Raw genomic sequence first — 25,964 nt, 5'->3', positions numbered from 1 at the left:
ATCTTAACGTAATCCTAATGCAATTTAGAAAAGATTTTTGCATAGAAAATGATTACTTCTATCGATCGAGAGTGTATAATGTATAAATTGAATATATATAGAAATTCAATATATAGAGAGAGTATATAGATTGAATATATAAAGAGAGTATATATAGATCGAGAATATATATATTTGAAAGATCGAGAATACATAAAGGAAGAAACATAATTAGTACATTATATTAATTGCTGAAATTTCTGAGCTAAAAATCAATTAATTTATTTTAGGGCCTACGAGTTATGATCCTTTGTCTTTGTCTTTTATCAATAATTCTACTCGACATTTTTCATTTAAAAGCAATGACTCTATCGAGACTTTTCTTTTATCAACAAAATTGATTAAATATTTAATTAATTTTTATTTAATAATATTAATGAAAAATCCTTTGATACTGCTTCTTACAAGCGATTATTCTATTTGTTAGAAAAATAATCATATAATTTTGCTTGTAATCCAGCAACTCGAATCCATCGCGAATGTCATCTTCCTTATTCTTTATTATAACTCATTAATATTAATTCTTTACTATTTTCACGTGAGAAAAATTTTTGATAATATATTAAAATATTTAAAATTTCAAATAATTATAATTAACGCGGTTGAACAAAAAGACCTTCTCCTGATCTAATAAATAAATCAAAAAATAAGAAATCTCTGAAGAAATTTATTCGTCGCTTAATGCTCTTCTACTAATTAATTACAACCAATCATATTTGCCGATTCGGACCTTTAGTTCTTGATATGATTGAGTAATCGGAGGGATTTAAAAATTCACTTACTATTTAAGAAGTTCTACGATGGCTCCAAAACACTCGTCCGCGATTTTGGAGCTACTGTAGAACTGAAATTGAGAATAGATAGAAAGGTGGTTGAAAATGAAGTGGTCGATATCGCTATAGATTGAGATCCTCTTAAATGATATTTTTTAACGAATGATCACTGAAGTTAATTTGCGAAAATCTACTGACTTTTATAAAAAATCTGTGCGTTTGTTAAAAAAGCAAAAAACTTTGGGAACCAACACTGACTCTAACGACTATATTACACGCAGTCGATGCAAGTTCACTTATTATTTAAATCGCAAAATGAGAACGAACAAACACTGCTTTTACATCATGATATTTTTCTTTTTATTGTAGCAATATATACGCTCAATTACATTATTGCTACGCGCGCGATTGTAATAATCTTCTGAAACAGAAAAACATGAACATAATTATTGTCTGAACTCATTGAATGATTCACTTGTATTATTTAAATGTTTGACCAAATAAAGCTTGTCTGCTTGTACTATTTAAAACATATCTGACCATATAAGGGTCGTCCAATTATACTACTTAAATAATATCGGGCCATATAAAGGTCGTCCGCTTGTACTACTTGAAAAATGTCTTGAGAAATAGTACTACTACTATTTAGTACTTACTACTTATTATTTACTACTATATATTACTTACTACTTACTACTATTACGGATGCCTGCACAATGGCCATTTTGATCATGAAGATAGAGTCTATAAAATAACTATAAATGAGTTTTTATCGCGTCCAACATCGACTCTACTTCGTGATTCAGTATATTATTATTTAAATATTCTTCAACTACCTGATGTACATTCATAAAATAATCGAAAATATAAATTATTGCAGTTTATTTGCTTGGAAAATGATTCCATCTTTATTCGTCGAAATTTAAAAAAAACTGTTTCGATAACAGTCAAAATGGAAACTTTGCTTTTGTAGACATAAACAGGCAACGACCAGAAGTTCTAAATTTAACTTTTTTCAAATGCTAATTTAAATCTATGTATGTATTTTATATTTAAGGCGTGTTTCTACCTATGAAATGTTTAAATAAATCTATTATTGTTTGAATATTGGCTTATTAAACTCCATTTAAGTTTCAAATTATTTAAATAATTTTAAAATTATCAAAAGTAGAATTTATTTAAGCTTACGCGTTTGGAAAGAGAGTGCTTCGATATTTACTCGTCGAAATCTAAAAGAGAACTGTTTCGATAACCGTCAAAGTAAATGAGAAGTTTGTTTTTATTGATAGTAAATGAAAGCAAAAACTACAGGTTGAAAATTTAATCGCATTGAGATGTTGAAGTAAAATTATTTTATATAATACTTAATAATCTGTATAATATTTAAGAGAATGTATTAATTGTTTAAATATTAGTTCATTGTACTTTGTATACATTATATATTGTTTAAATAATTATAAAATTCCCGAAAGTATTAATATTGTCATCTTAAACGTTTGGAAACAAAGATCTTCAATGTTTACTCGTCTGAATGCAACAAAAAATTAATTCAATAACCATCAAAGTCAATGACCGTTTTTTTTTGTTGATATTAGATGAAGACAACGATTCCGAGTTTATTATTTAATCATCCTGAAATTTTTAAATAAAATTTTATTGATATTTAATATGCATTCCGAGCTATGTAATGTTTAAGTGAATGAAATATAATCTTGATTATTATAAATAATTGTTATATATAATTATTAATAATTAGTAAAATTCACTATAATTGTATATATATGTGTGTATATATATATTTCTTAGATGATTGTTAAATAATCGTAAAAAGGATTTGTATTGATGAACTAATTGTTTTTTATGTATCAAAGCCATTCAAACGCTTTTTCTTTAATGAGAACGAGTAACAAAATTTGCATCTATTGAAATATAAAATTAAAGATCTTTTATAATATTTAAAAAATTTAATATACCCATATTCTCATTTAAACCTTTACCTTTATCTTTAAAATAAGAACTTGTTCATCAAAATCGGTCAAGAATTACACATGACCTCATTGTTGGCGTAAACCATTATAAAACCAGGGATGATGAACGGTCTAAAAGTTTTGCGTTATGCATATTGCGTCTCATAATGGTATAATTTTATCGCAATTACGTTCGCATTAAAGATAGTTGTCGATTTATATGAACAATGCATTCTCGTTAGATATAATCACTTTCTAGAATAATTATAATAGTTGAAGAAATATGTTGTCAACAGCAATCAACGTTATTCTCTCGTAATCATTGTTCACAGTAATGCCATAGCCTTATCCTTGTTGGTTACACATATCTCCCTTCCATAAAATCATAATTATACGGTTTAGAAAGGTTATTATAATTAAAATATTTATAAAAAAAAAAAAAATCTTAATTATTTCATGTTATATAAATTTATATTCCTATAAACCTTAACGGTATGAGAAATAGAAATTTCATAAGTGAATATAGGAAAACTATAAAATATAGTATCTACATTCCGAAAAAGATTCTTAGTGAATGTCTGTAGTGCGTCCGACAGTTTACTCGTAACGCGTTACGTGCTAGCTCATGCATAGAATACTTGCATTTGATGATAAAAGCACGAAGATGTCTCCTACGTAAACGTACGAATATATACAAATATATATATGTATATATATAATACATAATATATATATATATATGTATATATATATATATATATATATATATATATATATATATATATATATATAATACACAGTACTCGAAACCCGTCCATTTACGTATCGTCACGGACAGGAGAGAAGAGGTTCGCTTTCGTTTCGACAACGTGTCCCACGTGTATTCGTGTATTCAGAGCGAAACCTTCTATACGAATATAATATTACGGGTATACGCATATCCACGTGCTTTAAACGTCGTCGTAAAGAACGAACGCGACAGTCCGTAAAAAGACCACAAGGCCCATTCTCGATAATAATTTATTCGAAATATATACGAAAACTTTTTTAGAGGATACCTTGGAAAAATGTTGTTTCGATTTATATATATCATATAGAATGTCTCAAATGTATAAGTGATGATTAGTTCTACTTACTTCTAATATAATTTTTATCGATATTATATCCATTTTTTTTTATGTCAGAGTTACAAACGAGTAAAGAAAAGTCCGTTGACTGGACGATTGGATTCTTAACCACAATAATAATTTCCCATTGATCTATCGTTCGTTCTGTCTTGGTAATGATAAAAAAGCTCTGGTCTGATATTACGAAGCGTCACGCGAGGTGCGAATTATTATTTTTCTTGGATGAATCGTATGTATGTATACATTCGTTCAGTCGGTAAATCAACGAAAGAGAAAGAAAAGGAAAGAGAGATAGATAGAAAGATAGAGAGAGAGAGAGAGAGAGAGAGAGAGAGAGAGAAAGAGAGAGAAAGAGGAAGAGAGAGAGGGAGACATATAATAGCGGTAGAAGCAGAGAACATGTAAACTTTTCAATAACTTTCTCACGTTCACTCCTCTTCTCAGAAAACAAAATTTATTCTATCATCGATTTCTACGCAAGGTATTCGAGCCTCGAACATTTCCTATCGCGTTCGCATAAATAAGAAGAAAGAGAAGCTCGCAAGGTGTTACATTCCGAAATTCGTTGATCTAATCGCGTCGTTGGGTTGCTGCGTTGCGAGGGGGAAGTTTTTCCAACGGGCAGTGCTGCGGCAAGCTCGAGTTTCTAAAGAAAAAGAGAGAGAGAGAAAGAGAGAGAGAAAGAGAGATAGAGAGATAGAGATAAAAAAAGTAGAAAGTGTAGTGCGCGGGCGCACTCGACGAAGGGAAGGAAGGAAGGAAGAAAGGAAGAAAAGAAAAGAAAAGAAAAAAAAGAAAGAAAGAACGAAAGAAAGAAAGAAGAAGCTGGATAGGTAAAAGAAAATGAGACAGAGAAAACAAGAAGAAGAGATGAAAGAGAGAGGAGGGATGGTTTTCGCTGCGTAGAAGAAGAGTAGAACGCGTAGATGTGTATATAAGAGATGGTGGGACGAAAAGGGAGAGTTGTGATGGTGGTGAGGGTTAGAGGGTGGTGGTCGTCTATATTTTATATCCGGTGTGTAGTAGAAACGCGTCGGCAGGGCGCAGACTCGAGGTAATCGGGGTCGGCCGGCTCTCTCGGCAGTTACTTGTCGCGATCCACCGTGGCCGCTCCACCGTGGTCGCTATCGTGAGAAAACGCACCGCGGGAGACGCAACACAACGCACGTACGTACTCATGTACGCACGTACGTATTAAACGGAAAAAGGGAGACAGGGAGAAAGAGAGAAAGCAAGAGAGAAAGAAAGAGAGAGAAAGAGAGAGAGAGAGAGAGAGAGAGCGAGAGAGAGAGAAAGAAGGGGAAGAGAGAGAAAGAGAGATAAAGAGAAACAGAGAAATAGAGAGAAAGAGAGAGCGAGAGAGAGAGTGTGTGTGTGTGTGTGTAAAGGGAGAGGGTGGGTCCTCGTTGGCCACTGGTACAACGTAGATATCTATAGGAAGATATATAGAAGTTGACGCAAAGCTGCAGGAAAAAGCACAGCTTGCGCACTGTTGCTCTCCGCGCGCGTTTATCAAGCTCTCCGCAAGTGGTGCGCGCGCGACCGTGTCGAAGCAAAAGCAGTCAAGAGACCTCGAGTGTCCAGTGTGTTTACGTCCTCCGTTCTTCTTCGTGTTCTTGATTGTTATTGTCGTCCTCGTCATCGTCGTCGTCGTTGTTGTCGTCATCGTCCTCGTTATCGGCAACGTGTTTTCTTCTCCATTGTCTTCGCGTGAGTTCCTTGTTGTCTTTATTTATTTATGTCTAACGAGTATTTGGAGAATCCTGCTGGCTAATTTAAATCCCGTGTTATATCGTTTGGAAGAAGAGATTATTTGTATATGAATATCGACTTAGAGTGGAGGAAAACACGAGTGATCAGCTGACGGAAAAGAAAGCAGAGCAACTTTGAAATGAAGTTTCTTTGATCTCTAATAAAATTCGTGAATCTAATCGTTGTGGTCGTCATCGTCTTCGTCTTTGTCATCGTCATTCGTGCTTTAACAAATTCGCGAGTATATATATATATATATATATATATATATATATATATATATACATATTATATATTCCTATATAAGAGGAACGTGAAAAAAGTACTTTCTATCCGTCGGTTTCGTTTTTTTCATTCTGTGTATCTCGAGCCTCGCGCTCGTTCGTGCTTCTTGGTGAACGCTCGTGCGGCAAAGTGACTTCCTCAAAGTGCACCAGCAACAAGGCGATACAGCCTCGCGAACTCATCGTCAGCATAAATGATAAACGAAGCGAAGGCATCGAGTTGAGGTGAGTGTTGTATATTTATACACAGATATGTGTATATATATATATATATATATATATATATATATATATATATATATATTTTACATTTGTAGTATCTATTGGACTTCTTACTACGCATTTCCCTTACGGAAACCCAGAGGATTTAATTAGAGAGAACGGATCGCCGCGTTAATTGCGCTCCTCCAATCTTAGAAATCTCGAATTACCGAACACCCTCTCCCCCTGCTTTTCCATCCCAGCCACCGTCTCTTACTTACCTCTCACACTCACCTCTCTCCTTCTTTCTACTCTCGTTTTACGCTCCTCTTACCAAAAGACGAGATAGTGCCTCGGGAGAAATTAAAGAGAATTACGCGGTTTACCGGAGGACCATCCCCCAACCTATCCTCCTTCCTCCTCTTTCTCCTACTTCTTCTACTTCTCGTGACCTTTTCATGCTAAGTCTACCACAAAGCATAATGAGAGGATACGTCCGTTAGCATTGTTTCATGTTCATGGAATAACCCTTTCTTCATATTTTTTTATATTTTCTTCAAAATTACTTCGATAAATCTCATAAAAGAGACATTCTTAACTTTCTTTGTAAAATTTTAAAGATTATTAACGTCCTACTTTTTTTGTTTACGATACGTAACTTGTTTTCATCTTGGCTTCCCTTTTTTCCTTTTTTTTTATAGGATCATCCATTCTCCTCTCTCTCTCGCTCTCTTTCTCTCTCTCTCTTTCTCTCTGTGTCTCTCTCTCTCTCTCTCTCTTCTTCTTTCCCTCTCTCGGGTTACATCGTTGCTTTACCATTTTCTCCGCTCGATACGCGTCGTATAATGTTTATTGCATCTTCTTCGTGGAATATTTAAAGCGTTTTCGTAGAAATACGCGCTGAGCTGGAAGCGTATATTCTCGAAATGAGGGATCGTTCGAGGTAAAGCTTTATCGGGTAAGAAGTTTTATATTGTCGAAACCGCGAAAGTCAAGTCGGCGTCACGAAACCAGCAGCGTGGAATAAAGGATATTGCCAATATCCTTGTAGAAAATAATAAAGCTCTATAAAGGTTTATCGCAGTATTCTAGTATCCTCTCTTGGGTTCCTTGTCGTATTCTTTTCGATTATCATCCATAATCATTTTGCTTTTTACCGTTAAATTGTATTTTATTTATATCCGATATTATTTTCCTTTTTCAAGCGATCCAAGAAGAATTCGCTTTTTAACTACTAACCTGTCTTCTTATACTGACTTCTTTTAGATCTTAGAACATTGTTTATAAAGAATGACCGACTTGTTCAACTTTTTTTGAGTACAATAAGTACATTAAAAGAAAATGTTTACGAGAAACTTTATTTTTTTTTTCTCTAAGGTCGAAACTTTATGCTAATTTCAAGAAGAATTTTAATAAAATTCTTCGAGACTAAGGATAAGAAAACAAAGAAATAGAAAAAGAGAGAATGTTCGCTCGAAGGATGTTTGACTAATAGCCGTTATCGTATTAAAGGAGTAGGAACGGGCTCGCAATGAACGTACCGAATGGAATCTCATTGAAGGAACTCGAGTTACTTTGTACTTGAATTAGAAGTACCTATGTAATGAAGAATACCATTAATTGCATTGAATATCTTTCCTTTCAAGATCTTAAGAATTCTTTGATTTTCTTAAGTTTTATAAGAATTTTATTTTCCTATGTTGTTTTTCTCTGTTTAGATCGTAGATAAATAAGTTATTTTCTTAACTATTAAAGATTTTTGTTCTTTTTTCCTTTCTTATTCTGTAGGTCGAGGATTTTTCTAAAAGCTTAGTACTGCTTTTGACGCTCAGGAAGTAGCGTCTCGTAAAAAAGCAAGCGTTTATATAGGACTGAACAAAAACAAGTTGCCTTTCGAATCTTCGCACAAATCAGATCAGGTTTTTAACGATATAAATCTCTTCGTAGCTGTCTCGATCGTGAACACGAGGATCGAACACAGTTCAACGTTGGACTAAGATCGATGCAACAAACCTCTCTTTTCGACCGCAATCGTAAAAAGATTCTATACCGATTCCATCGGATCATCTGAAACACACACACACACACACACACACACACACAGACACATATATTATATAAAATAGCAAGGTTCACATTGAAACCTATTGAATTTCAAATTTGGTTCACACTTAGATATTATATACGTGTATAAAAATTGATTACAAATAATAGATGAACATGTTATGATCTCATATCATATGATATTAGGTATAAATGAATATTATAATTTAACGTTTGGAAGTATGCTATAGAAATAGCTTGTTAAACTGCTTTATATCTTTATTATTTTTTTATATAGTTAAGAAATAAAAAGGGAAAGAATTTGTTCGTTTTATATCATTCATCTTTTATAAATATCTATGTATGTATATAGACTATAAGTGATATATATGCATATGCTAGAATACGTATATTCTAGAATGCGGTCCTATGTACATATACAGATGGTTACACATATAAACGAAGATTATCATTGAGAGAATATCGTATAAATGTCCGTTAATTATCCCAGACATCTAGGGAATTTGAGGAAACCTTGTTGTCGTTTTGGTGGAGAATACGTTGTACATCCGCGTACCATGGATATCACCTAGAAAACGATCAAGAAGGAGAATTCTAAGCAAATATGTAGGCGAGAAGCATTGTCGAAAGGCAACTGTATAAAATTTTAATGCGCGTAGGAGAAACTAGGAAAGAGAAAAGTTTTTCAACTCTGAACTTACGATTTTAACGAAACTTTACTAAAAGTAATTTATTTTTAAAGGGTTGAAGCAACTTTCTTGAGGTTCTAACGTTATTTCGTTATGTAAAAAGTATTTTATAATCTTGAAATTATTATGATACGAGCTGCAAATAAATTTTAATTTGGGTGATAGTGAAAAAATGATAAATTTTCTTTTGTATAATCAGCCATTTTTTTGATATATACATATTTAACTTTATATATATCATCAGGAACGAGAAATGAACGATTTTCCCTCTCCTCCAAAGTTCTCTTCTGTCTTTGACGTTGACCGAGTGCGTTCACATACGTTCTTTTTGTACGGTTCCCACAATCTTTCCACAGAATTCAGCAGCATTTCGGATTCGAATTTAAGCGATCGATCGACCGACACCTTTTCCACTGGCACACTAATTCTTGGAATTCGATCGAGAAAGAGATCGAGCTCGTTCATCGAATTCTTTTTTCCTTTTTCTCTCTTTCTCTCCTCATCATCTATTTCCTTTTTTCCTAACCAACTTTTTACCCTCTCATTTTCAACATAGCGAATGATATACATTTGTCGATGAAGAACACAGCACGCAAACACTACTATCATCACAAACACTCTAAAGTACACTTCGAATCGCATTAGGAACTTCTAGACTGAACAATAAATTTCTATCGCACGAAGACGATTAGTTTGGCTAGATGCATCGATCGATCGAGTTTCTTTACATCTCCTCCATGTCCTCATTCCGATTTACTTAGGACATTGATGTACCGTATTTGTTTTTTAAGATTATTGTATCTTTGTAATCAATTTCTCGAACAATGTACACAACATATACGACAATTTAAATATATATCTTGAACGATATCGAACGTTTTACTTTGATTTCTTAATTATTATATATATTCATTCGATTATCGTTAATGCGATAATACTTATATAATATTCTCTTTCAACGAAATTAAATATAAGAACAAACGTTGTGCTAAAAGGATACATCATCGCGTTTGTTCTTTTCACATTATTGTTCGTCGTCAATTTCTTCTGAAATACCAAGTAGGAGAAGCACTTCATTTTGCTTTTAGCATATATCTCATATTGCCGGCCGTCTCCACTATTCAATACCCATTAATTTTAATGGGTGTTAGCGGTTAGTTTAACACGTTTCACATTCAACGGTACAATGGGTACTCCTACCGGAACAATTTCGCGATAATAAACGTTAAACACCGTCGGATGAACGTAACACGTACAACATACACATACGATTGACGTAAGCTACTAGCACCTTTACTGGCAACTTACCTTTATATTATTCCCGTAGTCCATACCTTCGCGTGACGTTGATCGATAAATACTTTTCGTGTTCCTTGCGTATCATTTTCAATAAGAAATCTTTCACCAAGTCTTTGCGTGTTTTACACAAATCGAGAACTCGATACTTTAACTCTTTCATCGTCGTTTTCGTCTTCTTCTTCTCTTAGTTTATGACTAATCGACTTCTAATGGTTCAACTTCCTATCTCATAATATTTCATCGATGAATACCTTACTTTGAACAACGTTGTAATATCTTCGATTTCTTTTATCAAGGAATGTGAAGAACGCGTTAAATTTGAGAAATTTTTCAGGTAAATCCAAATTTAGTTATCTTTGGAAAGTTCGACCAACCGTATCTGATTTATCACTAACACTCTCTCTCTCTCTTCCTCTCTCTCTCTCTCTTTCTCTCTTCTTTCCTCGTTTGGTGCTGTCTCTCTGTCTCTCTTTGTCTTTCTCTTCGCTAACTCAGGCCAGTATCCAATACCCATTAATTTTAATGATGAACGTGGTCAGTTTAACACGTCCTGGACTCATTGTAACAAGCTTGTAGCGTAATAAATCATATACCCTTGTCAGTGAAAAGTGCATGGCTCAGATAAGTACGCGCGTTATTTGTTACCCCTGGTGTTATCCGGTATATCCCTTCTCTTACCTCCTAACTCCTGTAACATTCTCATCTACTATGTTGGTGTGATCTCTACATAGAACGGTGGGTAGTTGAAGGACACAATATCACCGTCACCTCTTCAAGACCGATCGAAATGCCTAGAGATTATGTGCTTTAGCTATATTATAAAAGATAATATTATTGGTTGATCATCGAACTACATAAATCTTTTATTAATTTCTGAAAAACTTTCTTATTTTTTTCTTTCTTTTTTTCTTTCTTTCTTAATGCAAAGTATGAATTTTTTACGATATTATTCTTCCTTTCATCTATCTTTTACGATCGTAAGCTTTGATCTTCGTTTAATGTATTCAATCTGATAAAAATCGATGAGGATATTAATTAAAGGTAGTATAATACTCTTCAGTTTATAATGTATATACACTATTTCGTTGTAACGGTCTACTAATAATTTTAATAATTAACTCGTAATTAATAATAGCCAGTTCACGTTCAAATTCATAATTTATGAAATTTCAGTATAATATTATTGACGTAACCAGTTATTCTTCCGTTTTTCAATCGTTCATTTATGAAAATTATTATTATTATTTTGTATTAGTTTATGCTCAAGACAATGAAATAAGTATAATAGCTTTTATGTAAGCTTAAAGGTTAACCTTGAATTATCATAAATTTTGTAAGGCTGCAAGAGAGTAGGAAGCTTTAATATCTCTAACATTCTCTCTTATCGATTTGGCCAAAGGCATGTTCGCTCGTGGGCGCGCGTTACGCGCGTCGCGTCGGCAATAAATGTGCGATAAGGTAAACGCGTCGTAAAGGCTAAGCTATTTGTTAAGTACTGAAATTACTTTTATCGTCTACGAGCTAGTCGAAGTTATGACTATCATCGATATGACAAGAAAATATCGAAAGGTATCGTGTGATAAGAAAATTTCTAAAAAACATGATTTCGATAATTTTTCAATTTATTCTATACTTAAAAAAAAATATAGCAATTTTATGTAAATAATAATTTTCAACTTATTTAAAAATGTACCTTACTCATTTCAATTCTTGATCATCATATTTATATTAACTACGTATATTTATCAAATTAATTACTATTTATTCACGTATAATATTTTTGTGATATACAATAATATATTATATCATAATAATATTCGATCGTGATATAATATATATATGTATGTATGGAAACATATATGGATATATACATACGTAAAAAGATTTTTCATTCGATACTTCGCTTCAGGAAAGTGATATAAACAATACCGTTCTTGAGATCTCGAGCGATTTTCACAGATTACAACTTCGGATGGTTTCTCGGAAGTGATATAAACAATAACGCTCTTGAGACCTCGAGTGACTTTCAAAGATTATAACAAGTCTGTCTTTTGTTGGATACCGAAGAGCCAACATCACCACCATCTAAGTACGAACTCGTCCATTTAATTAATTGATAATTTGGATCATTTTACATTTACTACGTAATCAATTAAGTAATAGTGTATTTATTTATTAATAACCATATATTATATATCGGTAATACAAGATAATTTTAATTATCTTGTATTAAAATTAATTTCTAAGGTTACAACAAGTCAGTTTTTCATTGGATAACATATAATCATTACATAGAAATGTTTAATTGAAAATCGTTTTCACATAATAATATAAACGATAACGAAGACGTTCATTTATTTGTAAAATAATCAAACTGTTTATAAATGTAACAATGAAACCGATAGAGTAATCTTTAATAATATAATCGTTATAATTGGCTAAGATAGATCGTGTGAATGATATTCACATAGATTATATTCTATAGAAAGACATTGATCAAATTTGCAAGATTTTTTCAGGAAATGTATCAACGCTCGATGAGATTTAGCAAGGCGTAATCACGCTTACATCTTTCGACTGCTTTTAACAACACGTCCTTTTATTCGTGAGAACGTGGAAAACGTTTTTACATAGGGTGTAGTACTACTCGACGGAATTAAATGTAAATTATAAATCGATAAGAGCCTGGATGTTATCTCGGTAAGTTCGCGCTTCCATGAGTACGTGTTCCTCTCAATCTTTCTTATTTTCTTTTTTCTTTTTCTTTTTTTTTTCTTCACCGGCTAGACTCGGCTAGAGAGAAATTAAAGTTTTTATAATTTGCATATTGTGTTACTAGGAGAGACGGAGCTTTCTTTCTCTTTCTCTCTCTCTCTCTCTCTCTCTCTCTCTCTCTCTCTTTCTCTTTCTCTCTCTTTTTCTTTTGGATAAATTTTTCGTTGGAGTTCGGGTCGATGCATCGATAAGAAAGAAAATTTACTACCTTGCAGTATCTCGTTTAAAGCATCGCAAGAGAGAAAAAGAGAGAATATATATATATATATATATATATATATATATATATATATATATATATGTATATATATATCCTTCCTTATGTAGTATGTGATAAGCAACGTAGAAGAATACGATTAAGATGTTTATCCTTATTTCGATGGACAACAAATTACCATTTATTTCATATTATTAAATATTAAATATCTATATAGAATTTTAGATAACAAATTATTAGTTACTAAATGAAAAACAGAAGCAAAGAGACATTTCTCATCGTGTTTTCTGTCAATTCTCGTGGAGGGTGATGTTCCTATGTATTTTCTTATATATGTACGTTCCACGCGAAGATCTCACGCGGTTGTATGACACAGTGCAACGGCTCCGGTCATAACTCTCGGTATGTAGGCCAAGAGAGGTGGAGGTTCCGACTTTCACGAGGATAGATCACACCATACAAACACTCGTGCGATAAGCCAACCGCCGTTTTGCATCCGCCATAAAAGTTGAACAGTTTTTGGTTCATTTTCTTCGCCCGGTTTTCTTCGCCTCTTTTTGTTTTTCTTGTTTCTTTTTTTTCTTGTTTCTTTTTTTTCTTGTTTCTTTTTTTTCTTGTTTCTTTTTTTTTCTATACCTTAGAGAAGCTGTCTATCGTTATCACATTTTTACGTTGGAATCACTAGCACCATCATCAACCTTTACGAAATCTTCGACGACAAACCTTAACGAAAATTTTTCGTCGTCTTAAACTTTGACCTCTTTCCACCACATTGACGACAACCACGACGGTCTTCTTTTTCTTCTTCTTCTTCTTTTTCTTCTTCTTCTTCTTCTTCTTCGTAGAATTTGTTGCAGTGCACGTCGCGAGCAATCAGTGCAGCCAACTTTTCTACTTGGTCTAGCGTGCGGTGTAATTCGCGAATAACTAAAGTGCTGGAAGTCGGTTGGTGCTGATGGTCGCACGAAGATGGCATCGGCAATTTTACCCTCGTTCTGCCGGTTATTCCGCTTGGTTCTCGTTAATGCTCGAAAGTATAATATTTCTTTTTAGAACGAAATAGTTATTTCTATAGTATTTTTTTTCGAAATTTTACTCTAAAGTATATCTCTATATCTCTCTAACACCATACACTCTTATTTTTATCATATTATAATATATTATAATATATTATATGTATATAACTATTACATATACAACATACACTTTTGTAAGAACCACAATGATGATTAAAATTTTTTTTTATCGTTGAGACTACTCGAATTTACGAGACAATGGAGATCAATAGATGGATCGAAGAAACGGTCTATTTTATAATGAGACCGCCTATCGAGTGTTCGCACGCATGCTAGAATCGTATAGATATGTATGTGGATAAAGACTTATATACTTATGTATGCACATATATGTATATGTATAAGTACGAAGGAGAAAAGGATAGGTACATATACTACTATTCTCCGTCCAACGGGATAATATGGATGTACAAGGCTTGGCTTTGTCAGTTCGATCTCGGCTCGCTCATGTCTAGAACGACCTCGTAGATGTACTCCGCTTACTACATGAAAGCTTTGACTGCGAAGCCTGAACTAGAAACAACCGCAGATATTTGTACTAATACTCGAACAATAGTACGCTCGTTAATTTTGAGGTTTTCCCGTTAAACCCTTTGTACAAACGAATATCTCGTCGTTGTTATGCTCGCATACGTTTGGAAAAAATTTGTTGAAACTTTTGTCGATTATACTTTTCGTATACTCCAAATTGTGACTCGAAATTTGTATTAAATTCGTGACCCTATTTTCGGTAATATTAAAAACAACTGAGGATTACATATTTTTGTACGAATTTATTCAAAAGAATATAAAGAAGAGATTGTCGAATTATCGATGAGAATATTTCCTTTTTCTTTAAATTTAAATTAATTCTTTAATTATAAAAAAATAAAATTCGTTTTACACGAAATCGAAGTTCTAACTTTACATAGGCTTGGTCAATGCAAGTTCTCTACATTATTTGGATTGTTGTTGTTGTTGTTGTTATTCGCAATGATAAATATCGACGATCATTGGTGAGTACGAACGAATGGTGAAAAAAAGCAGATCGGACGTAAACAGACATAACAATGTGTAGTCCGGTAGGATCATGAAGAACGTTCGGTCGCCATGCGGACGTACAAATTGGATTGTAATTTTGGCTCTCTCCGATTGGTCGTACGATACATTTGTATCGGCATTAGGGGCTTATTTATACGAATCGGCTCGCGTCGTGTTGACTACCAAACCAATGTGCAACTGATCCTAGTAATTACCGGCTAACCATTGATTTTCCTGCAGATTAAACGTAAACGCTATAATCACTGCGTTGCGCGGTTAAAATCGCCCTTTATGATTCGTCGTTCGTTTCGTTTCGTTTCATTATTTGAGTCCGTCTTGTTTTATGTTCAACTTATCTGTATATAGTATATATATATATATATATATATATATATATATATATATATATATATTTATGTAACGTTTTGTTAACGAGTCCAATAACTCGGTGTATCTTTTATAACGATTCCAGCAAAAGAAATCTTTCTATTTGGAAAATATTCGCGTTAAAACGAGGAATAATCGATATTAGGATACGAATTCGACGTATGTACGCAACGCTTCGCGCCCTAACAAAGATGGCATCGCGTTACATTATCGACAAATACCTGTATTATACGAGATAACTCGGTCGTTGGCTCGTGGACCGTTATAATCCATTGGATGCTGTGTTGCCGTCATCTCGACGAGCCATTATCATTTACTTGCGATTGCATAGTCGGAAAACTAGCGCGTTATTCGCGTAACGTCATTCTTGCGAAATGTCACTAATCTCTTCGTGTATTTGTGCAATTTATGTGTATATCTTCGTTATATGAGCTCAAATTACTCAAATATGTGAAAATCAAAGCTTTCACTTTTCTTTTATTTCATTGTTACACATAGCATATATGCATGTACATATATATTTCTAATCATTTTAATAATAATAATAATAATAATAATAATAATAATAATAATAATAATAATAATAATAATATATAAATTAGGATACAATGTTTAATAGATAATGATAATCAATTTTTACTTGTTTTAAAGAATTTTTTTTCTATGACGTAAAATCTTCGATACATCTTTCATGGTCGACCGACTACTGGACCAATTATCGTTTAATTAAGTCCTGCCCATTGAATGGACCTTTACAAAGGTACTCATGGCTTGTTGTTCTCAAAGGCGGCCCGTTACAAATATAATGAAAATGGAACGCGAAGGATCGATAAAACTTAGAATGAAAAGAAGGTACTTGTACTTTCTCGGTTTAAGTAAACTCATAATTTAACCAATCTCCTTGGAAATTACGCTGTATACAGGCCAATAAAAGGATATGAGATATGGATTGTCGAAGGAAATCATTCTTGCGATTGTGTTTTATTGAAGGTATAGAAAGAAAAACGAAATTTAACGATGAAAGATTACTAAAGATTTTATTTTAACTTTGACTTTTCTCATTCGATAAACCGTGTAGTATGATTAGTTAGAAACACAAATGATATCCCAATGGAGAATAAGCTCTCTATTGGTTTACAAAGCTCACCAAAGATAGGGACTCGTTATCCAGTAATGTTTGACGACAAACATTGTTTGCGAGATATATGCAAACGGTTATGTTTGGAGGAGGAGTAGGAGTAGGAGTAGGAGTAACAGGAGGGGAAGGAGGAGAAAGAGTACCTTCGCTTAGCGTTATTACATCGCCCGAATTAGAGTAAAGTAAACGTTTTAATTCACTTTTATTATGGAAATTGATGTAATTTTTTTAAAATGATGTTAGGAGATAGAATAGACGAAAGTCTCGATTGAAAACATCTATCACTAAAAATATCCATTAATATATCAAATTGGACTGTCAGTCAAAATATAATATATCAATTTTTAATTACGTTATTCTGGACTATATGCGAATAGAACAAAAAGAAAAAAAAAGATTATCTTTTTCTCAATAAGTATAATCAAAATAACTTTAAGAAATTTCTGTTTTATCATACGAGCATCGATTAATTAATTCTTATTCATTTATTCGTTATGAACTCAGTCACGAAAGATAGATCTCATAATTTATACTCCGTTCTTGTTACTTCCAGCACATAGATCGTACTCTTTACGCTTATCTAGTAAATCAAAGTAAAATAAATCTATCGGTTGGATAGGTCTATCGCGGTAAGTTGGTGCACATCGACGATGGCGTTAACTCTATCGAGGACGAGGAACGTATGACGGACACGAAATCCTTGCTTTAAGCCGGAATCGCAAAACAGGAATCGCATTAGCGTTGTCACGATAAGACGTCGTCGTTGTACGGGGAGGTAGTTCAATCCACTATTTCTCCTCCCTTCTCTCTCTCTCCCTCTCTCTCTCTCTCTCTCTCTCTCTCTCTCACTCTCTCGTTATTCGAGTCACACACGGCAAGATAACGCTTTTCCCCCTTTCGTGGAGAAGCGACGTGTCCCCCTTTTCCTTAGTTTCCTGTCCACTGGGACCTCGTAAAACCCGCCTTCGTAACAATCCGTGGTCTCTGCCCACTTTCCTGTTCCCTTTTTCTCTCCTTTCTTTTTCTTTCTCTCGAGGTTCGACCGCTTTCTCGACATTCTCCATTCTCCTTTCCTCTCAATTTCGACGAGACCTTCGTACTTTCCATCTTTCTTGTTTCCCGAGTATTTCCGAGCACTGTTCTTCGTTGGTGACGAGGGAAGAGAGCCATCTAAGGTCGCAGAAGCAAGAGATATAGTAGTAGTAGTAGTAGTATTAGTGAGTGCATACGAGTACCTAAGCCTTCTCTCTCTCTCTCTCTCTCTCTCTCTCTCTCTCTCTATCTATCTATCTATCTCTCTATCTCTTAGTCGTTTTTAGCGTAAAAGAGACAAAATGCGAGCTCGAATGTACCTTTGTCGTCCCAGTAACGATGTCGTCGACCGCGTATATACCGTAGTAGAGTATATGAACATATTTATACACCGCATCGAGATGTACCTACCTGCATATGTGATGAAAAAAGAAAGAGAGATAGAAAGAATACGTGTGTGTATATGTGCCTAGAGAAAAGAAAGTAAGGGCGCAGTCTCCATAAAACTTGTCTCCTCTTAGCGGACTCCGCGTGGAAATCGAGCCCTTTGAAGTTTTCCGTGAGAAAAATCTTCCCAAATGAAGGCAAAAGGAGTAAGAGGGTTGAGCTCTATTCGGCAAACTCGAGCAACGTCTCTTTCTCTCATCTTTTTCTACGTCCTTCACTCCAACAAAAAGACCGCCAAAACGATTTTCTACAGATCAAAATGTGCCTTTAACCTCGACGAATATCAAACTCTTCGTCGCTTCGTTACCTCGCTCTTTATGACGAAAAGATATCTTCATATTTGTTTGCTAAAATTTAAGAACTTTTACTTTTTTATTAAAGATATATATAGATAATCATATTATTAGCAAATATATTCTTTTATCAACGATATATATTTTTTTCTATTAGACTAATTGATCTTATATATCGTACAATTTTATATAGACACGAGTTCAGTGGATGTAGCTGGCCGTAACTACTGACGATCGTCCGACCATAAGTATATCATACTACTAGACTTTATGATCATGCGAATATGCGGTACATATATAACAAGAATTTTGTTATTTTCTAGTAAGTAACTATACGATAAATCTCATAAAATTCCCATCGCATTTATGCAAATCTTCTTTCGTACATGGAAATTGAAGTCAATCTTTTCGGGGTAACAATAAACGATTTCTTTGTTGCGGGAAAACTAGTATCGTTCGTCGAGTAAAATGGATGGACGAGCTGCTAGTTACAGCGTTTAGATAATTACAAAGGTAGATTCGCGCAGGTGCGCCACGAAAAACGAACGTTGAAACGGCGTAAGAGAGAGAGAGAGAGAGAGAGAGAGAGAGAGAGAGAGAGAGAGAGAGAGAGAGAGGGAGGGAGAGAGAGAACGTTTTGGGTGAGAGCCAAAGAGTGATAGAAAGAGAAAGAGAGAGATAGAGAAAGAGAGAACGGAAAGAATCTATACGCGGCCGAGTTACGTGTTACTGCATCTAACGCTGCACCCATTTTCCATTATATTCCGATGATATATAAACCGTACCGTAAATAACAGGCCTTTATATCGCACCACGCATCCAGACCCATCCAAAGGTTATACCATTGCCAGCCGAAGGCTATGCACTAGTCATTCCGCAATGGATTAGGTCGAGCGAAAATATAGGCTCTCTATCGCAACGCGTTAAAACGAACACGCGTAGCTACCTTCATTCGTTCGTTCTTCCTTTATCGCACGATTTATGTCCTTGAATTATCGGGCACGAATTACCTATCGGCGGCTTATCTACCATGAAATTTTTTCGAAAACATGAACGACTACATATAGTCATAGTAACTTTTAGTAGTATCAATGGACCATCAGAGATTGATCGTTGATTTATATTAAATGTGAATATAGACTTTTGCAAGGTAATATTAGGTAGATAATAGTAAACGGATTACAGTTTCATAGGACAACGAATTTTCCTGCAATAATTAATTCATTAAATTAATTAGCGTTTATTTTAATCGTAATCGTCTAACTCCGAAACCATTTCGTGTTTCGATACAGTTTTAATAAGCGTTAGAATGTACCATGAACCGATAATTAACTGTTTTGTTACGGTAATATAATAACGACTTTCAGGTTCAATGAAAATTTTCGTATGAAGTTATGGAAAACTAGGGAAGAGTGTTGTTAGATATATGATATAATATTATATTGAATAAAAAAAATTAATTTCTCATACATTTCTCACAGATTTTGTCGATAATTTCAATTGGTCGTTTTACACTATGAAATTAAATCAAGGACAACTGTTGCATCGAAAAGGGAATATGTTACATAAGCGAGCGAACATAACGCTTACGATAACGTCAATGACGAGGAGACAAGAACTGTAGGTCGCGAGGAATAATTAATAAGCGTTCACGGAAATTCGTAAGGTTGTAAGTGGGCTGGAATTGTAGTCATAATAACGATAATATCGATTTCTACTTATGCGAAGTCGATATATAGTGAGCGGTAAACGTAGCGAAGAAAGGGCCACACTAGAAAGCGTTAAGGGTCACTAGTGGGGTGTTAAAGGGTTGCGTGCGCACTCGCAATTATCCATTAATTAACCATCGATGCGTGGTTCAAAGTTGACTCAAAGCTCTCTCTCTCTCTCTCTCTCTCTCTCTCTTTTGATTCACTCTCTTTCTCTTTCACACACACTCTCTCTCTCTTTCTCTCTCTCTCTCTTTCACTTTCTCTCTTTCTCTCTCTCTCTCTTTCTCTTTCTCTCTCTCTATCTTTCTCTTTCTCTCTCTACGGGTATATCGAGCAGCCTTCGGTATCCGTAACGCTTCGTTGAGGCAAAGGTTGTACCGACAAATTGAGTTGCGACCCTACCTAGTTAAATGTTAGCTTCGTATTACCGACATTAACGGCGGCTCCCCCTGGACGTCTTTGGAAATTTCAGAGTTACAACGTAACATCCGCTCACGGCTTCTATGGATTATACGATACTATGATAAAATACTAACCACATTTTACTTCCTTTCATCGAGATATACTTATATCTAGATCTAAATAATATATATATATATATATATATATATATATATATATATATATATATATATACACATATATGCATGTATAAGGAAGAAAGAAAGAAAAAAAATTAGAGAATTTCTCAATAATTCGTTCTACTAACTACTTTCGAATCGTAAAACTTTCACGAGATTATATCGTTTGTACGTACACGCATAAGTTGAGGAACATCGCGATAAAACTAACATTCATTTTCCGTTTCCTCCCCCGTGGATACGACTTTCCTGATTAATCTTATCAAAGTTCTCGAGCGTGAAAGCGATCGTTCGAGAGGACATATAATTCTATCGAAAAGCTAGTAGCTTTCTTTCTCTCTCTCTCTCTTTTTGTTTTTCTCTCTATCCAATCTATTTATTTGAAAATTCGATGGTTTTATGAACAGAAAGCAAAGTCTGTGTTGGCTCTCGTTGATGAACGATATTTGTTTCAAACGTTAAGAGAGAAAGAAATAGAGAGAGTTATGTGTTAAAAGTTATTGCATCAACACATACATGATGTTCATTATGGTCGAACGTGTTATAGACAAAAAAAGAAAAAAGAATGAGAGAAAAAGAGTTTTGAAAATGTCTACCGAGAGAAGGAGCATCGACTATGAAAACATATCCCACCTCCCGTTTCCCCTTTCCTCTTCTCTTCTCGCTCGGTTCAACCCGTAGAAAAATGTATGTGATGCTCCAGCAGAAAAGCGGATTTGCATAATTACGAAACGACGCTTGGACGCAGACGAGCTGCTCGCCGGATCAATCACTGACGCTATTTTTCAGCCGTTCCCCTTCCGTTGTCGGTAGCTAGAACAAATAACGTAGTTGCTTGTTTGGAAACGATTCATAGCCAGCTTCCAATCTCTGATAATTTCTTTGCATTTTTCTTCTTTTATTCTTGCTTCTTTCTTCTTTCCTTCTTCTTTTAATTCGTTAAAATGTCTTCATTTATCGACTGATATACCCAGTGTAATCCATATAACCAATTATCTCTGATTTCATAAAAAAATATTTCAAACTAAAATGGCCAGATTTTCTGATGAAAAATTATTATATTATTTGTAACTATTTCATAGAGGGCGCTGTTCTGAAGATACGAATGTCATAACAATTTGTTTTTAGTGAAATCAATATTTTTAGACCTAATAAAAGTTCTAAAAATTATCAATACGAATTTAATGAGCATAAAATATCTTTTAATTCATATTTCATCGTGTTCATGGAGCCTGGAAGTTTAATAATGTCAGCCAAAATATAATAAAATAACATACCACCAGATATATATATATATACACACATAACTCATATGTATGTATGTTATAGAGAATGTGCATTTAATAAAAGCGAATGACGTTTGTTTGCAATCACTTTAAATTCTGATAGAGTCAAATAATTTTTTTCTTTTTGATGAAAAATATTTCATACTTATTGAATTAATACTAGTAGAGGATAAAAGGTGTCAGATGTTAAGAAAGAGATTACAAAACGAGAGGAGGACTTACCTTAGTACCGAGAGAAACTTTGTTCGTTGGATGTACGGAACGTCAGATAACGATATTCGTATAGGAAGATCGTAAGTTTAGCTGTATGCAATTGCCTCTGTAATTTCGTTAATTTAATAGTTCGTTCGTTCGTTCGTTCGTTCGTTCGTTCGTTCGTTCGTTCGTTCGTTCGTTCGTTCGTTCGTTCGTTCGTTCGTTCGTTCGTTCGTTCGTTCGTTCGTTCGTTCGTTCGTTCGTTCGTTCGTTCGTTCGTTCGTTCGTTCGTTCGTTCGTTCGTTCGTTCGTTCGTTCGTTCGTTCGTTCGTTCGTTCGTTCGTTCGTTCGTTCGTTCGTTCGTTCGTTCGTTCGTTCGTTCGTTCGTTCGTTCGTTCGTTCGTTCGTTCGTTCGTTCGTTCGTTCGTTCGTTCGTTCGTTCGTTCGTTCGTTCGTTCGTTCGTTCGTTCGTTCGTTCGTTCGTTCGTTCGTTCGTTCGTTCGTTCGTTCGTTCGTTCGTTCGTTCGTTCGTTCGTTCGTTCGTTCGTTCGTTCGTTCGTTCGTTCGTTCGTTCGTTCGTTCGTTCGTTCGTTCGTTCGTTCGTTCGTTCGTTCGTTCGTTCGTTCGTTCGTTCGTTCGTTCGTTCGTTCGTTCGTTCGTTCGTTCGTTCGTTCGTTCGTTCGTTCGTTCGTTCGTTCGTTCGTTCGTTCGTTCGTTCGTTCGTTCGTTCGTTCGTTCGTTCGTTCGTTCGTTCGTTCGTTCGTTCGTTCGTTCGTTCGTTCGTTCGTTCGTTCGTTCGTTCGTTCGTTCGTTCGTTCGTTCGTTCGTTCGTTCGTTCGTTCGTTCGTTCGTTCGTTCGTTCGTTCGTTCGTTCGTTCGTTCGTTCGTTCGTTCGTTCGTTCGTTCGTTCGTTCGTTCGTTCGTTCGTTCGTTTCGTTCGTTCGTTCGTTCGTTCGTTCGTTCGTTCGTTCGTTCGTTCGTTCGTTCGTTCGTTCGTTCGTTCGTTCGTTCGTTCGTTCGTTCGTTCGTTCGTTCGTTCGTTCGTTCGTTCGTTCGTTCGTTCGTTCGTTCGTTCGTTCGTTCGTTCGTTCGTTCGTTCGTTCGTTCGTTCGTTCGTTCGTTCGTTCGTTCGTTCGTTCGTTCGTTCGTTCGTTCGTTCGTTCGTTCGTTCGTTCGTTCGTTCGTTCGTTCGTTCGTTCGTTCGTTCGTTCGTTCGTTCGTTCGTTCGTTCGTTCGTTCGTTCGTTGGGTAAAGGTGCCAGATATGATTTTACTTCAGTCTACTTAACTTTCCGAGACAGCGGGATTATATCTTTTTGCGAACACTCTTTTTCTCTTTCTATTCTATTCGAGTTATTCCCATCTTTCTCTTGCTTCTTCTCTTTCTGTTTTCTCCTCTTCTCTGCTCTCTCAGTATCTTCTTCCCAACGGCAGCACTGGTAGAGCAGCGGGAGCTTGTAGCTTGCAGTAAGCTCGTCCGAGCGTGATGGAACTTAAGTCTGGTTTAAGGTTGAGTTCCGTACCGATTTTGCAAAAGTTTATTCTGCTAGAATTAACAGCGTAAGCTTGGGATTCGCAAGCTTCGTGGAACATGTCTGCGACTACTCAGAAACTGCAAATATTCTTGATAAAATATAGCTTTTCGCCATAAATGCAAACGCCGTCGCAGAGTATAGTTTATACTTCTAAACATAGCTTTGCGTTTATCAGTGAGAAATGAACTTTTCGAATTTCGTATGATCAACGGGCGATACAAGACGATAATGAAAATCTAAACTCTTTACATAGGATTTCATTCGTTTCTAATAGTTGTTGAGTTTGATTAAATGTAAATGGTAGATGATAAGTTCAACTTGTTTTTGTAAATTTTTCTAATAATCACGAGGAAGATCAACGAGTGCGAATTGAAAATATCCAATCAAAATTTTTAAATTGTATTTTGTGTAATTTCAATGGAGTATTCAACAGTATATTTTTATATTAATGTATAATTATAGTACAAGATTATAGCTTCGGTAAAATCGATTATTCGTTTTATTTATGGTTTTACTTTCTCCATTCGTTGTTTTCGATCGAACGTTCCTCCGTCGATATCGTTGTCGATTTTAATAAAAGCAAAGCCAATTCGAGCGGTGTGCCGAGCGCATTGTGAAACCATCAAGTCCCATTCCGTTTGTAGATTGGTTCGAGTGAGCAGCAGGACGCACATGACCCCCAGAGAGATTTGATTTACATTTTAATGCAATGCCAGGATAAGTCTCTTTTAATTAGCGCTACATTATAATCGATGCAAATCTCTCAGTTTTAATTAGCGGCCATCTCGGCGTAAGAGAATTTTAATAAATTATATTAATCCGACCTCTCTCATGTGAAACTCGCTTCTCCGTGAACATTGGAATATGCGATTGTTGATGCTCGAAAAAGGAACAAGAATTACCGATAATTGTAAATATGAAATATTCGGAATGGAAATAGACGATTGTGTAATAGAAACGATAGAAAATTTTTCAAATGTTTTCAAATACATATATAAATGATTCATTTAATGTTTTCGATATTTCGAAATATTTATTATGATCTAAATCAAATTTATATCGAAGATGAACAAATAAAGTGCATTTATTTGTGACTTTTCGTTTCAAAAAGTTTGAAAAAAAAATATCTTTGATGTTTTTGACGAGTTTCAAAAAGAAAAAACGACGGACTGTTGTGACGGATGTGTTCCAGCCATGCCAATTACTCTCCTCTATGTATAATTACACTTGGATTGTCATGGACAACGGACAAGAGTTCGTACTGTAGCCATCCAACCGATATCTGTCCTATTCCTAGAGTCCTTTGTCCGTTATCGGGGCTCTCGCAAAACGATTTCTTTTGTTCGATGTTCGAGTCTTTCACAAACGGTGGATTGACAGAGAGCTGCTGGCGTTAGTATTATCCGCATAAACATACAGACGATATCTCTGTCGGTTAGTGAAAGAATCGAATCGTTACATTAACAAATATTTACTATCACGTTTTTTATAATTTTGTAGACACTTTATTTTCGTTTTGTTATTTACTTTTGTATCGTAGTTTAATAACACAAAATTTAATTATAAAAAAAGAGACATATATAATGTCGTCATTTTTGCAATAAATATACACGTTTCGATTCATCGAAGCGTATTTATTCGAGTTGAATCTTTATTTTCAGAATCATTTTCGAAAAGACGATAACAACAATAGTTTTCTTTTTCTTTCCTATTAGTAATCATAACAATGGCGTTCCCTTTTCAACAATAACATTATTCTCTATGCGTGACTATAATGAGCTCAAGCACGTCACTTTAAGACTTTCTCTGTCTCTCTCTTTATTATATATATATATATATATATATATATATATGTATATATATATATATATATATATATATATATATATATATATTGCGAAGCAGCCGAAGTATACGAAGCGTTTCTACGTCCCGTTGGAAACTTCACTCAAGGGGATACGGAAAACGGTATTATAACTCGAAGATATATCTCGAAGGCCTCGGGAGAGAAGTCTCACGACTCTCGCGGAATAAGGTGGAAAACTATTTTCCTAGAATTGTCATTTAACTCTACGA

General features: G+C 34.7%; 1 protein-coding gene across 1 annotated transcript in view; it reads left to right on the top strand.

Moving 5' to 3' along the window:
* The first annotated feature begins 5,965 nt into the window (after positions 1-5,965).
* The window catches only part of LOC124423046 (teneurin-a), a 483,434-nt gene continuing 463,435 nt past the window's right edge, over positions 5,966-25,964 (top strand). Inside the window, exon 1 of the mRNA XM_046960318.1 lies at positions 5,966-6,167. The gene's annotated coding sequence lies outside the window, so the exon portion shown is untranslated. The remainder of the gene's footprint in view (positions 6,168-25,964) is intronic.

The sequence above is a fragment of the Vespa crabro genome, chromosome 3 (assembly GCF_910589235.1).
Source record: "Vespa crabro chromosome 3, iyVesCrab1.2, whole genome shotgun sequence".
Lineage (NCBI taxonomy): Eukaryota > Metazoa > Arthropoda > Insecta > Hymenoptera > Vespidae > Vespa > Vespa crabro.
This window is presented reverse-complemented; position numbering and strand designations above follow the sequence as displayed.